The sequence below is a fragment of the Helianthus annuus genome, chromosome 15 (genome assembly GCF_002127325.2).
Source record: "Helianthus annuus cultivar XRQ/B chromosome 15, HanXRQr2.0-SUNRISE, whole genome shotgun sequence".
Taxonomy (NCBI): domain Eukaryota; kingdom Viridiplantae; phylum Streptophyta; class Magnoliopsida; order Asterales; family Asteraceae; genus Helianthus; species Helianthus annuus.
This window is the reverse complement of record NC_035447.2, coordinates 118605505-118613276: the sequence shown is the minus strand read 5'-3', so window position 1 is coordinate 118613276 and position 7772 is coordinate 118605505. Positions and strand designations below refer to the sequence as shown.

At 34.4% G+C, this 7772-nt stretch overlaps 2 long non-coding RNA genes across 4 annotated transcripts; both read left to right on the top strand.

The window, feature by feature from the left end:
* Positions 1-241: 241 nt before the first annotated feature.
* On the top strand, positions 242-1132 carry LOC110910171. Of its 2 annotated transcripts, none has more exons than XR_002575917.2 (3): positions 242-313; positions 726-853; positions 1042-1132. It is a non-coding gene; the product is annotated as an uncharacterized LOC110910171 (long non-coding RNA). The 2 variants fall into 2 exon arrangements; XR_002575916.2 differs by having other exon boundaries at positions 930-1126.
* Positions 1133-3805: 2673 nt separating this feature from the next.
* Positions 3806-4339, top strand: LOC110910172. Of its 2 annotated transcripts, none has more exons than XR_002575919.2 (3): positions 3806-3862; positions 4128-4227; positions 4303-4339. It is a non-coding gene; the product is annotated as an uncharacterized LOC110910172 (long non-coding RNA). The 2 variants fall into 2 exon arrangements; XR_002575918.2 differs by lacking the exon at positions 3806-3862 and adding an exon at positions 3938-4027.
* The last annotated feature ends 3433 nt before the right edge of the window (positions 4340-7772 follow it).

Below are 7772 nucleotides of genomic sequence, written 5' to 3'. Positions count from 1 at the left end.
ACATACGCCTTATTGCAGCTATCGACTTACAGCCACCATCTTTGGCAAAACAAGAAGTGTGCCTATCTTCTGTCGTTAAAGGTTTTTAAAAATATTCATTCGAGAAACTAAGCAAATGTATTGAAGATCCGATCCAATTCCTATGATAAATGGACGTTGGAAAACCATCGGCAGAAGAGAGAGTTAAGATGGTGTTGATGTAGACGATAAGAGTCACAAGGTGCAGTCACCCACTGTCTCACCGAACGCCGGTTCACTTCCACTGCCATGACCACAACCTTCGTTCCCACATTAACATTAGTATACATCAGAGGTATTTGATTATTTTAATTATTATTATTTTTTTCTGCAATTGACATCAGTTTGTTTTAAAGTATATGTTTTCTATGCTTCGATTTTGTTGATTATTGGTTCTTAATGTTAAGAATGTTATACCTTTCTTGACATTTGACACTTGAAGATTCAGTTACCGATCAATTATTGTGTGTGTCATTGAGTGTGGCAGGTTTATGTTTATGTACTTAGGGTGTTTGATAAAATGCTTATGTGGGTTATACTAGACAAGTTTATCATTATTTGGATTTAAATTAGTATCATCAGCAACAAAAGGTCACAATCTTGATTTGTACGACTTTTCAATGTTCTTAGTCGCTAATCGTTATGTTTAGTTAAATTGTATACGCGATTTGTTTTGAATTGAACGTTTCATCGACCTGTTGTTTCAGAGTGTAAAAACATACGTTAGCTCCGGTGTTAATCTGATTACTAAGGAGGAATAAGTTGAGAAGATCTCATCAATTTCAGTAGCAGTTGACGTAGATCAGTCAATTATAGATGTAATTCGAATCGTCTGGTAAGATCTCTTTTTTAGCCTTTTTTGTTCAGAGTACATGGCATTATTTGTCTTTCTAATGATATGATGAATATAGAGCCTTGGACTTCAAATATGGTTATTACAACCTCGCTTACATATCTGAGCGTTGAAGGATGTTTTGATAAACAAAGGGGGTACTTAATTGGTTGTTTTGGATGGGATTCCAGGACAACTAAATCCTTGGAAACTTATGCCAGAATCGTGTGTCGATGTGTGATAAGGACCCCTGAAGAGCTGCTCTGCCATGGTTGAGGTTGTTGTAGAACTCGAGAAAACACTGAGATAACAGGTGAATTTCACACTACTTATACATTACAAGTAAGATGAAACTCATCGGATGATCAATTTGGACCTACTTTTACAAACCACTTTCTGCAACATGTTTCTGTAGAGGTACAATTGCAAATTTTTGGTTAAAGAGGTTGAAACTTCCAAAGTGACTTTTCTAATACATAAAACCTTATAAAAGTTTTTGTTAAAATAATATAACTTTACTAAACATATACAACAAATTATCTGTTTGTAAAAAAAACATAAAAATGTTGGACAAAAGGTGTTCAGGTCAACCTGAGATGACACGTTTTATGTTTAGATTTAGGGTTCCCGTCACTCCTAATTTGCAACATCTATAATTTCGTGGTTGGGTCTATGATATCTTTTGGACTGAGAAACCTATTTTTGGTGGAGCAGCAGGATTGATGGGAAATAGTGGAGGCGTTTCCAACACTGCAAGGAAATTGGCACACATGACCATTGGTTCACGTAAGCTAGACGCCAGACTCATGTGACTAATATCTGTCACTACTCTTTATACACACATTGGCCTGGACCTTATTATTTTTTTTTTAATTTTCGGCTTGGTTTATATTATTCGGTTATTTTCAGTACTAGACCGAGAACGGACCCGAAATCGAAAAGGGTAATTTCAGAACCAAGGACCTGCTTATATGGATTATGAATGTTATCAGTTTCGGTTAATTCTTGGTCCGGTTCTCGGGTCTTTTCGGGTCGACCTGTATCATGCTCGCCCCTATTTATGCAGTTTGTTTTTGGTGTTGAATTAATAATGATTAACTTACGTTTTCAAATATATGAAGTTCCATCATCTATAGTCCTTTGAGTTGTCTCTGCCTATATAATGATATTTGTTAATTATTTTATCATTTGTTTTCTTTCGATAGGATTTTGTTAAGAGGCATTTTAGCTACAATTTTGTTGGAGCTCTAAAATGTAGCCAAAATGGTAAATATTCCTTTTACCCATTTTATAATTTTGATGATCACATTTAGTATGTTCTATATGATTATGTAAGTGTCTTAAGAATACGTTGTACTTATTGATTCAATCTTAAACTGTTCATTGTAGGATTGGAAGCATTATCTAAAAAGTTTGTTCACATAACAAACTTCCAAAATGTCTAGATATTGTGTTCCACTCAACTTAGTTGTTCAAATGGTCAAAGTGAGATTCAATATGGTCATTTTTTTTGTGAATTATATATGGTTATTCATTTTTATAATGAAACGGTCTTGAATCGGATAGTTGAAGAGTTATTAAGGAATGAAATGAATGCATATTTCTCTTCTCCGCCGCCTCACATGCTCCAGCCGTTTCTCTCATCCAAACCCTAATCCCAAATTTGTTGTCCTCCATTGATCGTCGCCTCCAGTTACAGGTCTATGAATTAATTTGACATTTTATCTGAGCATGTTCCAGTTATTTCACCAAACAATACCAGCCAATATTTCTAATGTGTTTATTTTATAAAATAATCTCTTTGGCAGCATGTTTTCAAGATGGAGCAAGAAGAATATTCTAAAGAGGAAATAGACTGGAGTTACATACAGTTTGAGGATAATCAAGATATTTTAGATCTCATTAAAAGGTCTCTGACATTTATGTAATCTGTATGTTTGTTTAGTTTATTGTTTACAGTATGTTTTATGCCATAATTGAGGTTTTTTGTTAGTTCAGAAACCTGGGGGGATCCTTGCTCTTCTGGATGAGGCTTGGTATGTATACGTTTCCATATACTTTTGTCTCTGTTTCTTATATATTATGTTTGGGTTTTTGAGCACAATAATCTACCAGATAGAATATGTAAGTTAAGAGGAGTAGATAGAATATATAAGCTATCATATATTGTGTGGACAATATACATTGTAATTATCTTTACCGCAATTAGTTTTCATAATTCTATACCACTAGACTACGGTTGGCCGCCACCACCCTTACAAAATGTGTCATTTGTGTTTTTTCCTACTCCCGAGTCATTAAATTTGGTTCGTCTCACACAAATTCTGGTTAGAATGAGTCTTTTACAAAAAAAAAAGTAAGTGTCAATTTGGTTCGGGTCAAAACGAGTTATTTCAAAGAAGTATCAATGTGGTTTGTATCAAACTGTGTTCAGGTCAAAATATACCATTCTTAAAAAAGTGTAGATTTGGTTCGGATCGAAAAAATGTTGTCATCATTATTATTTAAAACGGTATTGTCCACATCAATGTCTGTTCAACAACAGCTATTTGTGGTTCTTAGAAGATCTCTAACAAGAGCAGATTCCTTAAAATTAAAGCGACTTGTGGCTTCCAATCAACTACCTTAAAATTAAAGCGTCTTGTGGCTTCCAATCAACTGGTATCATGTCAAATTTGATTTAAAGTGGGTATAGATATGAGTAAAGGTGGAACATGGGTGGCTTGGGCAACGAGTCCTACGAGTTCATGTCAAAATGGGTAGTTTTTTTTGGTGTGGGTCGAAACAGATTGGGTCAGCTTCACCTGCAATGCTTACGTCCAATAATTTTTATTTTTTCATTAATCTTTTATTTAGAGAGTCAATATCATTACAAAAGTTTTTTTTTTAGAAATTATCTAAAAAAAATAAAACTGTTTGTTAGATATGTTGTTCAAGGGCTTATTCCATGTCACGAGTCACTGGAAGTGATACAATTTTCTTGAAGTAGAGACATAGAGAAGAGTTTCTGTGGTAAGGATGATAAAATATCATTACAAAAGTTTTATTTTTTTTAGAAATTATCTAAAAAAATAAAACTGTTTGTTAGATATGTTGTTCAAGGGCTTATTCCATGTCACGGGTCAATGGAAGTGATACAATTTTCTTGAAGTAGAGACATAGAGAAGAGTTTCTGTGGTAAGGATGATAACCATTATCTTTTTCAGATGTATTTTTAATTTTGTTTTGTTTGTTAGATGTAATTTATGGGCTAACATAGATTGTACTCGTGCTACAGGAGCTAAAGATAGAGATACACACTAAAGACAGAGTTGGGTTATTATATGATGCTATACGGTCAATAGCGTCATATAACGGTGTCAATACTTACAAGGCAGGTAGGTAACTTCAGACATCACGTGCATGTTAATTCTTACTGTTTTTAGAAGTTATATGATTTAAACCCATTTTAGAGACCGGACGGTGGCCGGAGGACGGACGGTGGTGGTCGGAGTAAAGCTAGATGAGTAGAGCAGGGTGAGGAACTTGAATGGGGGTTTTAAGCATCATGGTGCTGCTGCACAGGTATTGCTTAAATTTTTTATATAAACAATGTTGTTTTGTATAGCTTTGTTGTTTGGTCACGAATTTCATATGTTTGTTTGACGTATAATCCATGAAGTGTTCTATCGAATTATTGATGTGTTTTTGTCAGCTTCTTTTTTATAGATTCAAATGATTGGACCCTTGCTGTTGTGGGAATACTTATACAACATAATTTGATTGCTAAAATTAGTGGAATACAGATTTTGGGTTTATGTCATTTGTGTTTTTAAACATGATAGTGTCCACTGTGTGTAGGTTAAATTTACAAGTTTTGATGCCAGATTGCATAATGGTCAGTGAGCTTTAGCAAAATTTAAGTTCTGCAGTTGTAAAGGATAGGTTAGTGGTGGGCAAGAGTTCAAATGATTTTAACCTGAACGATGGGCTAATAGTTGGATAAAAAAGGTATTGTAAATAGTCTTCGTGGTTGCAGTGAAGTTAGTGGTATGATTGGGTTACAAAGAAAGCATTTTGATTGTAATTCAATACATCTGATAACATTTCTTAGGCAAGTTACTAAAACAGGTTGTAGACGTCATAGACTTTTTGCTATTAAGAAACATGCCATCCTCTTTACTAGACTTTCCCAGCCTCTTTACTAACCCTTTTTGAAGTTGTTTTGTTTCATTGTCTAATATAATGCAGCCTAGATGTACACCTTCAAAATTCGGTACTGATGATCATGTTGGCTAGCCTTTGGTTGGCCATATTTTCACTTTCATTACCCGTAGCGCAACACGCGCAGGTCATTACCATGGCCGGCCCTTAGGGGGGCGGGGAGGACCACCGGTCAGGGCCCGATATTTCGAAGGGCACGTTATTTAAAAAAAAATCCGATATGTAAATGTAAAAATAAATAAATTAATAGGGTATATTCATACAAACACCAACATTAGCCCACTTACAAAACTATTTTTATGGTTTAAATTAGTTATTAGCCTATTTCCATTAGGTTTAAACCTTGAATGAGCCCAATACCCAATTTCATTAAGGCCTAAGGGCATGTTTTTTCGAGTTCGAACAAGGTACATGAATTCTTAGGGCCGGCCCTGGTCATTACCCGTGGACTTACATGTTGAAACAAATCATATTTTAATTTGGTTAGCCAACATGATCATCTACTCTTATTATGTTTCCAAATATGGTAACAATGCACTGTTATATCAATAATAATCTAATTATTTAATTGAAGTGATCTAGGTGTTTTATACATTTAGACACACTTTGGCCAACTTTCTACCCATTTGACCCGTTTTGTTTTCAGCTTATGTTTCATATCACTTCTTTAACCTTAAGATAAAAACCCTTAATCGGCCCATATGTAAGTAAAAGAACTGTAACTTTTACCTCTAATAATGTCTTATACTTACTTAGCCCGGATTCATGTTTAATATATATATATATATACACATACATATACCGACTACATTGCTGGCAAAACTGTTGCTTTTGGCCAATAACTTTGATGCAATTAGTTTTGTTGCTCATAGAACTATTCTATATGGTGTCCATGGGAGTGTCCACGGATTACGGGGTGTGCACGGGGCGCTTCGGCTTTAAGCCTCCACCTGAACCGAGTTGTTCTACCTCGGTCACTATCTCCCTCTTTCTAATCGAGGATTGGGGGTTTTAAGCATCATGGTGCTGCTCCGCAGGTATTGCTTAAATTTTTATATAAACAATGTTGTTTTGTATAGCTTTGTTGTTTGGTCACGAATTTCATATGTTTGTTTGACGTATAATCCATGAAGTGTTCTTTCGAATTATTAATGTATTTATGTCAGCTTCTTTTTTATAGATTCAAACGGTTGGACCCTTGCTGTGGTGGGAATACTTATACAACATAACTTGATTGCTAAAATTAGTGGAATACATATTTTGGGTTTATGTCATTTATGTTTTTAAACATGATAGTGTCCACGTGTGTGCAGGTTAAATTTACAAGTTTTGATGCCAGATTGCATAATGGCCAGTGAAGCTTAGCAAGATTCAAGTTCTGCAATTGTAAAGGATAGGTTAGTGGTAGGCAACAGTTCAAATGGATTTAACTTGAACGATGGGCTAATAGTTGGATAAAAAAGTATTGTAAATGGTCTTCGTGGTTGCAGTGAAGTTAGTGGTATGATTAGGTTACAAAGAAATGATTTTGATTGTAATTCAATACATCTGATAATATTTCTTAGGCAAATTGCTAAACAAGGTGTAGACGTCATTGACTTTTTGCTATTAAGAAACATGCCAGCCTCTTTACTAGACTTTCCCAGCCTCTTTACTAACCCTTTTTGGAGTTGTTTTGTTTCATGGTCTAATATAATGCAGCCTAGATGTACACCTTCAAAATTCGGCACTGATGATCATGTTGGCTAGCCTTTGGTTGGCCATATTTTCACCTTCATTACCCGTGGCACAACATATGCAAGTCATTACCCTTGGACTTAAATCTTGAAACAAATGATATTTTAATTTGGTTTATTTTTTTAATGGATTGTGCAACGATACAAGGCTACAAGTAAAAAGCTGCACAACCGTGTAATAGAAGCCGAGATAATATCTGGTGCAAATATTGGTAGTTGTACATATATACCTCGATTAAACTTGATCCCTTCTGATAAGGAGGCAATTTCCACTGGCCGTATAATAAAAAGGAGTGTAATAAAAAGATTCCTTTTGCTTTTCAAAGGAGGCAATTTCCACTGGCCGTATGTTTTGCAATGACGATCAACAAAAGTCAAGGTCAGTCTCTTTCAAGAGTTGGTTTGTACCTCAAACAACCGGTCTTCTCTCATGGTCAATTGTATGTTGCCTTATCAAAGATGAAAACAAAAAATGGAGTCAAAATACTCATACTTGACAACAACGGAAAAGCTACAGATAAAACAACTAATGTGGTGTATAAAGAGATTTTCAACGAATTGTGATATCTGCATATTGATGGTTAATAAAAAGATTTTACATGATCCGTTTCAAGACGTGTATATATTCATAACATTTTATGTAAACAACGATGATGAAGCGATATTATCTTTAATCAACCCGTGTAATACACGGGTTCTTAGGCTAGTACTATATAATAAAAGAAACAATTTTATGGACACTTGTCATCATATTAGGCCATGCTTTATAGATAAATATTATTTTAGTTTAATCTTTTCTAATTAATTATAGATAATCCTCCTACTAAATATTATTTAGTTTAATTTCTTATGAATAATTATTATTTAGTTTAATCTCCTTCTCATTTATAATATTATTTACTAGGTTATAACCCGCGAGTACTCGGGGATCGGATATTTAAATTTTCTTAAACACAATTTTATATATATTTTAAATAATAAAT